Here is a 10,509-nt window from a genome sequence, read left to right on the forward strand (position 1 = left end):
CCTTTTCAATTTATTCAACTTGTTAGCATACAAATGAGGAATCTTGTAGTTACATTTTCTAAAATAAGAGAGGCGCACAATCACACTCTCTTAAGCAACACAAAACACTTACATACTTGCAAGATAATAGACCTCCTTCGCATACAATAAAGAATGTTATTATTAAAGTTTTAAATTAGGACACACACAAAATCTAGAATTGTAAGGCTAGTCCCAAGGTATAAACTAATGGATCTCATCTTTCTAAGGAATAATAAGTGCTTAATGCCCACCAATTTGTTTACTCTTAAAAGCCTAGATAACAACCCCAGATTTCATCATTTCAAAAAGGTGATGAAACCAAAGAAGACATTGAACATCTACCTTCTAGTGTTCCTTAAATATTGTCCATAGTATATACAGAAGAGATAGAGAAACATGACAGTTTCAAATTGACATGCCTTCACATGTGATAGGGGCCAATGTCTAGCACTAGATAATTGGAGAAACATGAATAGTGACCTTCCTAATGGCAACCTGCAAGGCCATTAGGAAACTTCTAAGAATTATGAGTACAACTTCTAAAACAAAACACACTCTAACTTATGGCCTCTCCCAAGTTTCAGTACAAAAAGGTAGTATGAAATACTAAACTACTAAACAAATTATTAAATTGTAAACTAAAGACATTTTGAAAAACAAAAGGTGTTCAAGAAGGTTAACCTTCATTTATTAAACCTATAATTGAATTTGTACATTGGAATGACATCAATGATAAGAAAAGATGGAAATAAAAGTTGGAACCAAAAGGAGAGCACAATGAGAGCTTTCAAAACTACATGAGCCACCATAATCTGAGGCATATACAACTCATAGAGCAAGAGATGCTAGCAATGGGTACAATAACAAGACATGTCAAAGGCAAGAGAGGACAACAATGGTGCTATAACATGACATTTCAAAGGGAACTACATCAAAATATCATGCATTTCAAAAATTAAAAATGCATACATTAAGTCAACGTATGGGCCATCCTCCATATTCCAATACTTAACATTGTAGCTTCATTCTTTGCAAACTTTAAATGTGTATAATTCTGTGTGCACTTTACATGAAAACCTTAACCATATCTTACTCAAATACAAAGATGGATTCCAAAGAATGTTGAGCATAGAATAAGGGCATCCCTAAAGGCACCTCAAGTTGTGCTTCCACAGTCCCATAATTTTAATTTAAACTTTCTTTCTCTTCCAAGCAAACAAAAATTCCACCCTTTGCAAGCCATATTGATCCACACTTCTAATGTTTATAGGGTGTTTAATAAAGGGCATCAGACCAAACCACATAGGAGCACCAAACGTTCCACACTAATGTATTACCTTTCCATCCTTATTAGAGCAACTTCCTTTGTGGTGACACATTTAAGATTCATGTTGTATTTTTCAAATGAGATATATAAAGCAAGCTTGAAAGGATTTTAAGAGTAATGCTTCATTCTCTCTAAGACTGGTCAATCAAATTCTACATTTAAGCGTCCTTCTTGAAATAGCCTTAGTACTACGAAGTGTGGCAATGATACTCCTCTTTTAATGCCATTTTTAACCTTATAAATCCCACCCCCACCCCTGTCTCTAAATGCTCAAGCTTTGGCTTTTCAATGATTAGATCCTTTCATTATGCCTTCATCCAAGAAGGAAATATAAGAATCTTTGATATGATTCAGCTTTCATCTTTTTGTCTACCGTAAGAGCTGTTTATCTAAGGAGAATTCAATACCCTATAGGGATATCTACCTATAGCATATAGGATCTAATGACTTCTTAAGGCCCACCATTAATCGAATGATGATCATAAGAAAAATAGTGAACGTTTTCTTCTCGTTCCATCGAATCTCAATAGATTATATTGAAATAATTTTAAGAGCATGAAATTGACATCTGCATGCAAAGGAGCAACCCCACACAAGATTCTAAGAGAGAGATCACAAATTGATGGACTTAGCTACCATCAAGAGAAGGAAAAGTCCTCACATCTCACAGGCATGATGATACTAAAATAATCAACAATTTTGAAGTTTTTCATTAGGAAAAGTACAATTCTAGAGCATCAAAATGTGAAGCTATGATCAAAAGAGGCATCTTGAGATATAGATACTTACTTTGTAAAACATAACAACTAGCCTCTAGCTTTCACACGTCATCATGAATGTAAATAACTAGAATATATAGTGTTAGATAATTTTCTTTTTCAATTGATCTTTCTTAAGAGCACTGTAGAATAACAAATTATACGCACATGTTCTATGTTGTAGTTTCCTTTAATTACATATGTTTTGGTGAAATAGTTTGAATATGAACACTCTTAATTAGGTTTCATCGCCTTTCATTCCATAATGTGCACAATTGTTTACGTGTAGGATGTGAATGGTAGTTTTTCTATTTGATCCTAGGAGGATTTGCCCACACACTTCATCTAGTTGCAAGATCATGTGCAAACATTGTATCTTGCCCTCCCATGAAATTGTGGATTCTTCGCCTTTACCCCTTTTCAATATGAATTTTTACCATATAAGGAACTTAAGGTTACATCATCATAAATCACCGACTGATATCTTCTATCTTGTTTCCATGATGGGTACTTTTGTCTTTGACATTTTATTTGATTTTTGTGGAGCATTAATAAAGGTAATATATAAAGATTAATAACCTTATCTACAATAAGCGAAGACAATAAAAATTAATGCATCATTTTGGCTCCTTCCATTCATACTATGTTTGATAATTTGAGAAAGATGTAAACTATGATTGCCCATTATAGCATCTTTCTTATCACCTTACTACATAGATTGTACATAGCTAGCATTTCAAATTATATATACGCATCATATCCTCTTGGATTATACCACTTGGAACTAGCTTGTTTACAGTGTAATCCAAATTTGCAAGGAATATACTCAAATGAAAATCAAGTTTCCTTTTGCAATGCATTTTAGTATTGGAATCTAGAAAAGAATTGCAAGGGAGAGTATAGACAAGATAATGTAGAAAAGCTCACAACATTATCCCTTCCCCATGCATTCAATAATGTTCAAGCCAAATTAAAGTTTATCATGAAACAAGAAGGATGGAGAGAGAAAAACACACCAAATTGCACATAGAGAAGTGCAAGGGGAAGGTAGCTCAACCATAGTTATAAGTTCAACCATAGTTAGGCATAGCAACTTCATTAAAGACATCTTCACTTGTCCCAAATTTTTGGAACAAGCACGAAAATAGAAATCAAGAGGGCTCTTTGGAGCTCTAACAGCTTCAACAAAGATAGCTTCATTTGCCCTAATTTCTGGGAATAAGCACGAAGATAGCCATCAAGAGGGATCTTTGGAACTCTATCCTTGTTATCTACATAGAAATACAAATTCTTAGAATCTCCAATGTAAATGTAGACTCTCACCTAATTCTTCCATTAGTTTTCTCATTTGCACATCCCATTATCCTATATTAACAGCCCTTAATCTCAACAAATTGTTCCATATATATAACTTAACCTAAGGAGAGATGTAATTGAAGAGGACTCTAATTTTGTGTTAAAGGTCAAGTATCTCAATTGATATAACATCAAAAGGATAGCTTCAAAACTTCATGCAAAAGGGGACTTGAACTAAAGGTGTCCTCACTGAGACACAAGGCCACAAGACAACATAGAGATGTTGTGAAATTTTTTATAGTTAACGGGTTGCTAATTCTTAAGAGGGGATGGGGAATTTCCCCTCATAAGTAGAAGGATGTCCTCATTAATTACTCCCCGTCAAACTAGTCTCAAAATTTCTTCTAATGCATTCAAATGCAATACATTTTTCAAGAAAGAGACTCCTACTACCAAATGCATGTGCTATCTTAGACATTCCTTACCCTTAAATTAGACAATTTATGCTACAAGAATAGCATTAAGAAATATTCTTTTGTCATTAATCTATCCATTGTTGAGGTAGTGGACAAAATCACACAATCTTCTATAATGCATACACAAGTGAAATATCCCTTCTTGCATGAGGCATATGTATAATGTCTATACCTATTGTGTTCATCATTGAAATTCATATTCACTCGCTATATTTTTCCCCTACTCTCAAAACAATGTTTCTAATTGCACTCAAACAAGCCTTTTGCAATGGTCATCAATTTCTATTTTCTAGAGTCTATAAATTTTCCTTGTTTTTGGAGATCACAAATGGACTTCCAATCGAAATTCATAAGGTAACAATATGAGTAGAAATATATTCTTCAACAAAATTGTGCACATAACGAAGGCAAGGAATTTCTAACCTCACAAATAACTAAAATGGGAGATCAAAAGATAACGAAACTAAGAAAGTTGCAAATAGTGAGTCTTCCATCGCTTATATCTTTGCAAAGAATAGCGTTATACAACATTACAATATTTGGATTTCTAAATTTATTCTTGGTTTCATATGTCCTAGACACTTTTATGGTCAATCCCAAGGGCGTATGTTGAATAAATTTGACAAATTTTTGGGAAAGGAAACATCTTAACTCAAACTAATTTAGTTACATACCTTGTTATATTTCAATTCTACAAATTATCAATTTCCACCCTTACTTTATACACATGTAACATGATTTTCGTAAAGATGTCCATATGAATAACCCCTTCCTAAAAATAAAAGAGAAAAGGTAAATTTCTATGTACTCATAGGTATTGTCAATATGGTATGCTTGTAAGAAATTGTGATGTTAAAGCACATTTATCCCAACTCCACACACACACACACACACACACACACACACACACAAAATTTGGTTATCCCTTCATTATCCTAAATATAAAACTCAAAATTTTTCAATATTTATACTTCATTTTAGTTTAATTACACAAAACATAGCACATCTTATATTGAACAAGGAATAGTACAATTTTTATTGAATAATATACTTTCCATTTATCTTTGATATTCCCCCCACCTTCCTGTAAATCGCTACCTCTTGAACCAACAAATGTAATTAAGTTGAAGTGCATCCCTACCTATGCAAAAACATACATGTGCACATTCACATGCATGTGTATGCGCACGCTCCCACACACACACACACACACACACACTTTTTTTATATATAGTGAAATCTTATATTTCTATGTGGGAAACCTCAGAAGAGGTGAAAACCCACCATGAAGTACAAAAGAAAAAAGATTGCAAGTAGGCCCCTAGGAAAAGTTTAGAACAGTAAAAAGGTTTACAAGTCACTAGGGGAGGCATCCAGTAGAATATCCTCCATAGTGAGATTTTTTGCGTGCAAAACTATTGTAAAGGAGCCACATCACAATCAATAAAATGAAGGTGTTTTTTACCCTTGTGATTCTTCTGAAGATAAGCAAACAGCTGAAATTTTTGAATCACAGGGTCAAAAACTTGTTGCAACCAAGGATGGAAAGTGTGTAAGGAAAATGGAGAGGCACGTGCCAGATTCGACAATGGTGTGGCATCTATATTTAGTCCAGTAGAAGCATCCATAGTATCAACCCCAGTCTGAGTATCTTTGTCTTGCAAATCCACATCTATTGCCACTACACTATCATAAACTATATCCAAAGGAGAGAGATCCACTTGCGATTCAAAAGACTGTGTCTCATCAACCGGTAAGACATGTTGAGAGTCAATTCCAACCAAAGAGGATTGTTGAGCTGAAGAGGACTCTTGAGAATCGGAAGCATTAACACTAGAAGATTGCCATCTTTCAAGCATAAGCGTATCCAGCATTGACAGAGCCTGGAATGGATTTGACAAAGGAAGCAAAAGAGACGGTGAGATTGTCTCTTTTCCTAGGGGGTGTACCCATCTCCATTCTTTTCTTGTTGTGTTCAACTGTTGCATCTTGTCTAAATGAAGAGGAGTAGTAGCTTGAGGAACAGCATGAGTAGATTGACATGATTGTGAAGGGCAGCTCCGAGCAAAATGACCAATTTGTCTACACTTGTAGCATGCATTTGGGAAGGAAGAGAAAGATAAGAGAATACGCAGAGGATCCTCCAAACCATAACCAATATCTAAACATAAAGGTACGGGTTGCTCCATATCCCACAAAATACAAATTCGGATATCTCTACTGAAGACCAAAAAATACCGCTTCAAAAGATGCAATACTCTCCCCAAAGGAGCTGTAATAGAGGATATGTGTGGGGAGAGGTATTAGCAAGGCTTTTAGGGTAACCCATACAAGGCAATAATGTATGAGATTCTGGGCCGGGTCAAAAAGAGGGTCCCAAGGCATGACATAAGCAAAATACGCACCTCCATGGACTCCTTCCATATTAACTGGCTGATAAATAGTCTCCACATCAACACAATCAGCATAATAAAAACCCCTACCAAGAAAAACAAAGGAGTTGATTTTATTTGTCCAACGGTTGCCATCAACCATGCACGTAGCATAGGGGGTCATAACTCGTCCCATAAAATAAAGGCAAATACTAAGTTGTTGGCCCTCAAAAAGACTCTAGAGAAAGGATTCATAGGAAAGAACCCAACACATAGATGAACCCAAGACTTGGCTGTGAATGACAGACTCCTTGCATAAACAACGAAGGAAATCCAATTGCATAGACATAGAAGCAAAACTGCTAGATGCAAATAGTTGAGTCTTCTCATGCTGAGCAGAAGTACAAAAATTAGTAGGCCGTTTTAGAGTCCGTGAACATTGTTGTGAAGCAGATTGTACTCCAGTAGGAGATTGGAAAATGAACGGGGCCTCTGAAGTAGAAGCAGAGAATTCAACTGGGACGTTGCAGGAAGGAAACAAAAAATTAGAAGCGACGGTGGTAGTAATTAGGCTTGCTGATAGGGTGGATTGGAGATGAAGCAACAGAAAGTAAACGAGGTGATGAAGGGCCAGATTGAAACACCGAAGGAATGATACGCTTGATTGGAGATGAAGGAATAGACGAAGAATCAGATGAAAAGTTGGCTGGAGATGGACCAAACGAAATAGGAAAAGAAGATGTAGAGGTGTCTTACACCATCTCGAACCTCACACACACACACACACTACACACACACACACACATGCGCATGCGCGCACGTACAGGCACACATGCATGCACATACATATGCACACACGCACGTGTGCACACACACACACACACTCTTTTTTTGGGGGTAATACTATATATTATTATGTGGTAACCATTTTTAGAGAGAGAGAGAGAGGGGGGGAGGGAGGGAGGGAGATCGGAGGGGAGAGGGAGAGAGATCCTAGGGGGGAGAGAGAGAGAGAGAGGGAGAGAGAGACTAGAGAGAGAGATTAACATCCACAGGAGACCTCACGGGTCTATGGGAAAAAATGCACACCAAAATCATCAACATCAGTTAGAGATTGGGAGAGAGAGAGAGAGAGAGAGAGAGAGAGACTAGAGAGAGAGAGAGAGAGAGAGAGAGAAGAATCGTAGCTAACCATCTTATTTTATCAAGGCAAGTAGAAGTATTATAGACCATGGGGTGGAAATGTCAACATATGTACAAAAGTCTATTCTTATTTAGCTATATGCAACGACCTCAAGATACTCATATGCTAAGGGAAATGATGTAGTGCCAATTCTAAAGATCTAGCTCTAGATCTATTCCTAGCTACTCTTTTGAACCATATAGATACTACTTATGTAAATGGGAGGTGAAAGACAATCAAATTCTAATTTTTTAAGAGTCCACATAAGCCATAATGACTTCATTTCTTAATATTTATGAATATTTTATGTAAGGAACATTGCCATAATAAGGAGAATGTTAGCAGCCTACTGAGCTTGGTTTATACTATCTATCAAGCATCATGACCTTTCCCTAATTTTTTCCCAAAATGTTATCCCTTTCAAATGCTTCACATTTTTTTCCAAAATGTTATCGCTTTCAAATGCATCCCATCTTTGACCAATGCTTCAAGTACATGTGGCTTGTAGCACTTTGTAGCTTCACATGTGTCCTCTAGAAGTTATATTTTAAGTATTTGAACATCATGCTTATATCTACTAATCCATAGCCTAGTCAAGTTCATGCAAGCTATTATTTGTAATCATTCTTAAGAGCCAAGTCATATGGTTAAGACTTGACATTTGTACCTGAACAAGGTGTAGTTGGTCCACATTAGCATGCTATTTGTTATCATACTTAGGAGCTAGGTCATATAGTTGAGACTTTTCCCAATGCCAAAATCCAATGGAATACACTCCATTATGGAGAGTTCCATGATTAAGGGCATGTTGCAGAAGATTGTCCCAAGGGGATGGTGTAAAATTCCAAAGTATGGGATACTTTCAATTCTAGGTCAACTTATGTGATTCAACCATAATAGTCTATGGATATAGATGCAAAGTTCCCCTTAGTAGGAGGTAGTCACTCATTTAGCTAGAACCAAGGTATCATCACAAGTAAAAACCTAATGGAGAGCATGAAATTTCCCTGTTGAAAGACTGAAATGATCATTGAAGTATTAGCAATTCTTCAATCGACATACCACTTCTATTCCACTAACTATCATCCAAGTTAAGGTTTGTTTTTAATTAGGATGTGGGAGAAATATCCAAGAATCTTCAAGTGCAAGATAATAAGATCAAGGAGGCAATAGATGGTAAAGACGAACCTAATGTTGTAAGTATGCACTATTCTTGTAGAAATTTCAAAGGGTACTATTAGGCCTAAAGAAGCGATTGTAGTTTATGATCTTTTGGCTAATCTATTAGGCCTAAAGAAGTAGACTAAAGCTTAATATGATCTTTTGGATAATCTAGAGAAAATGAAGCCAACTCTCAAATGGTTGGAGCTTTTAATCTTCTCTCCTAAATTTTTGCAAGTATAGGCTTCATCCTTATTTAAGAAAAGGTAAATTGAACCATAACTTGCCTCATGCAATAGACATAAGAGCTCCTACATTAGTTGCAAAAGTCGGAAGACATCTTATTACAGTGTTGCTTAATGGAGGCTCTTGGGTTAATGTTGTGACTAATGAAAACTATGTACAATTAAAGATTGCCCTAATGGGATTGGAACCTATTCCCTTGGTCATTTATTTGGTTGAAACTTGACCAACATTGTTTCAAGCTAGTAGGGGTTTTCTAGGGAGCAAGAACTAACGGGAGGGTCGCATTATTTAGTACATTGCTCCATCCAATGCATTAATTCCATCTAAAGTTGGGTGAATAGCCTTACCTTTTCCACCTTCCGTTTTGATATGCTTCAGTTTATCTACTCTCTCTATTAACGAGAGGTTTCAGTTTTGACGGTTAAGGATGATTGAAGAAGTTTGAGTTGTCCCATTTCATTTATCAAATATTGACCATTGGATCAGTTTGTTGTGCATTGCCATTGTTTCCTTCAATGCTCTCAACTCTTTCACCAAGCGCCTCTGCCAAATCCCAACTTGCTGCAGCAGTATGTTGTATTCTTCTCACCCTAAACCAACACACCTCCCATGTTTTTCTTGACTCCCTCCCATATGTGACTTTCACTTCAGATAAGCTCTATTCAGAGGTTACATGGACGTATTCTCAGATTCATCTACCAGCGACAAAAAGTATGACGGGTTCCATGAAACGCATGCTACTCTTGCTCATTGTTCTACTGCTCCTCCCTCAGATCTTAGACACACTACCTAGCTTATAAAATTGGTTGAACCACAGTCTGAAATGCATTCAGACTAGGTATTCATTTCACCCTAGGCATTCAAAGTTGCTCACAGTAAGAGAGAAGATTTAGCAAGCCACGATCGAGAACATGAACTTCAAGCATCATGAAATGAAATAAAAAGAAGCCCTTTCGAAGAAGAAAAATGGAGCACACTGAACAAAAATGCAAGCGATCGACACTTCAGAAGTCTCAGATGTTCACAGACCATTTGGGAAAGAACTCAAACTTGCAGCCTCTAACCTTGCAATGGGGTTTCAGAAAAATACTTTCAAATGAAAATATGAAGTTGTTCATGATTTCCATCGCACAGACACGGTAATTGCGGCCTTTCATAGAGACTTGGCGGAAGCAAGACTGCAGAAGGTTCCAATCTAATTATAAAATCCTACAAGAATAAGGTAAACTATTGTAATCCCCAAGTTTGAAAGTGTGGTAAGTACATGTGGAGATATGGGATGAAGACCTGGGCTAGGTATCCACCATTGTTGCAGGTGATGATCAATATTGGTTCATGTGGATGGACAACGATGCAATATTCACGGATGTTGAGAGATACGATACGTGGAGGAAATACTTAGACCGTTGGATGGGTAGTTATTTCCACGTTGTATCACAACAATGCAAGATAGCATTTAGTAGAAATGTTGTAGATGGTTGCTGCTTAGAATGCCTACTAGATTGATGTGATTATGCATGCAATCCTCCTAGGAATCGAAGGGATTGTTTGCTAGTATTTGTCTATTAGAGTCAACTTGGCTTTAAACCTATGCGAGTTTACGATCTAAATTATGTGTGGAAAATTGTCGTGCATGCTTGTATATCGGCAATAAGAGGGACTATATGTC

This window comes from Dipteris shenzhenensis, chromosome 14, assembly GCF_047967505.1.
Source record: "Dipteris shenzhenensis isolate YYH24624 ecotype China chromosome 14, Dip_SZ_1.0, whole genome shotgun sequence".
Classification (NCBI taxonomy): Eukaryota; Viridiplantae; Streptophyta; class Polypodiopsida; order Gleicheniales; family Dipteridaceae; genus Dipteris; species Dipteris shenzhenensis.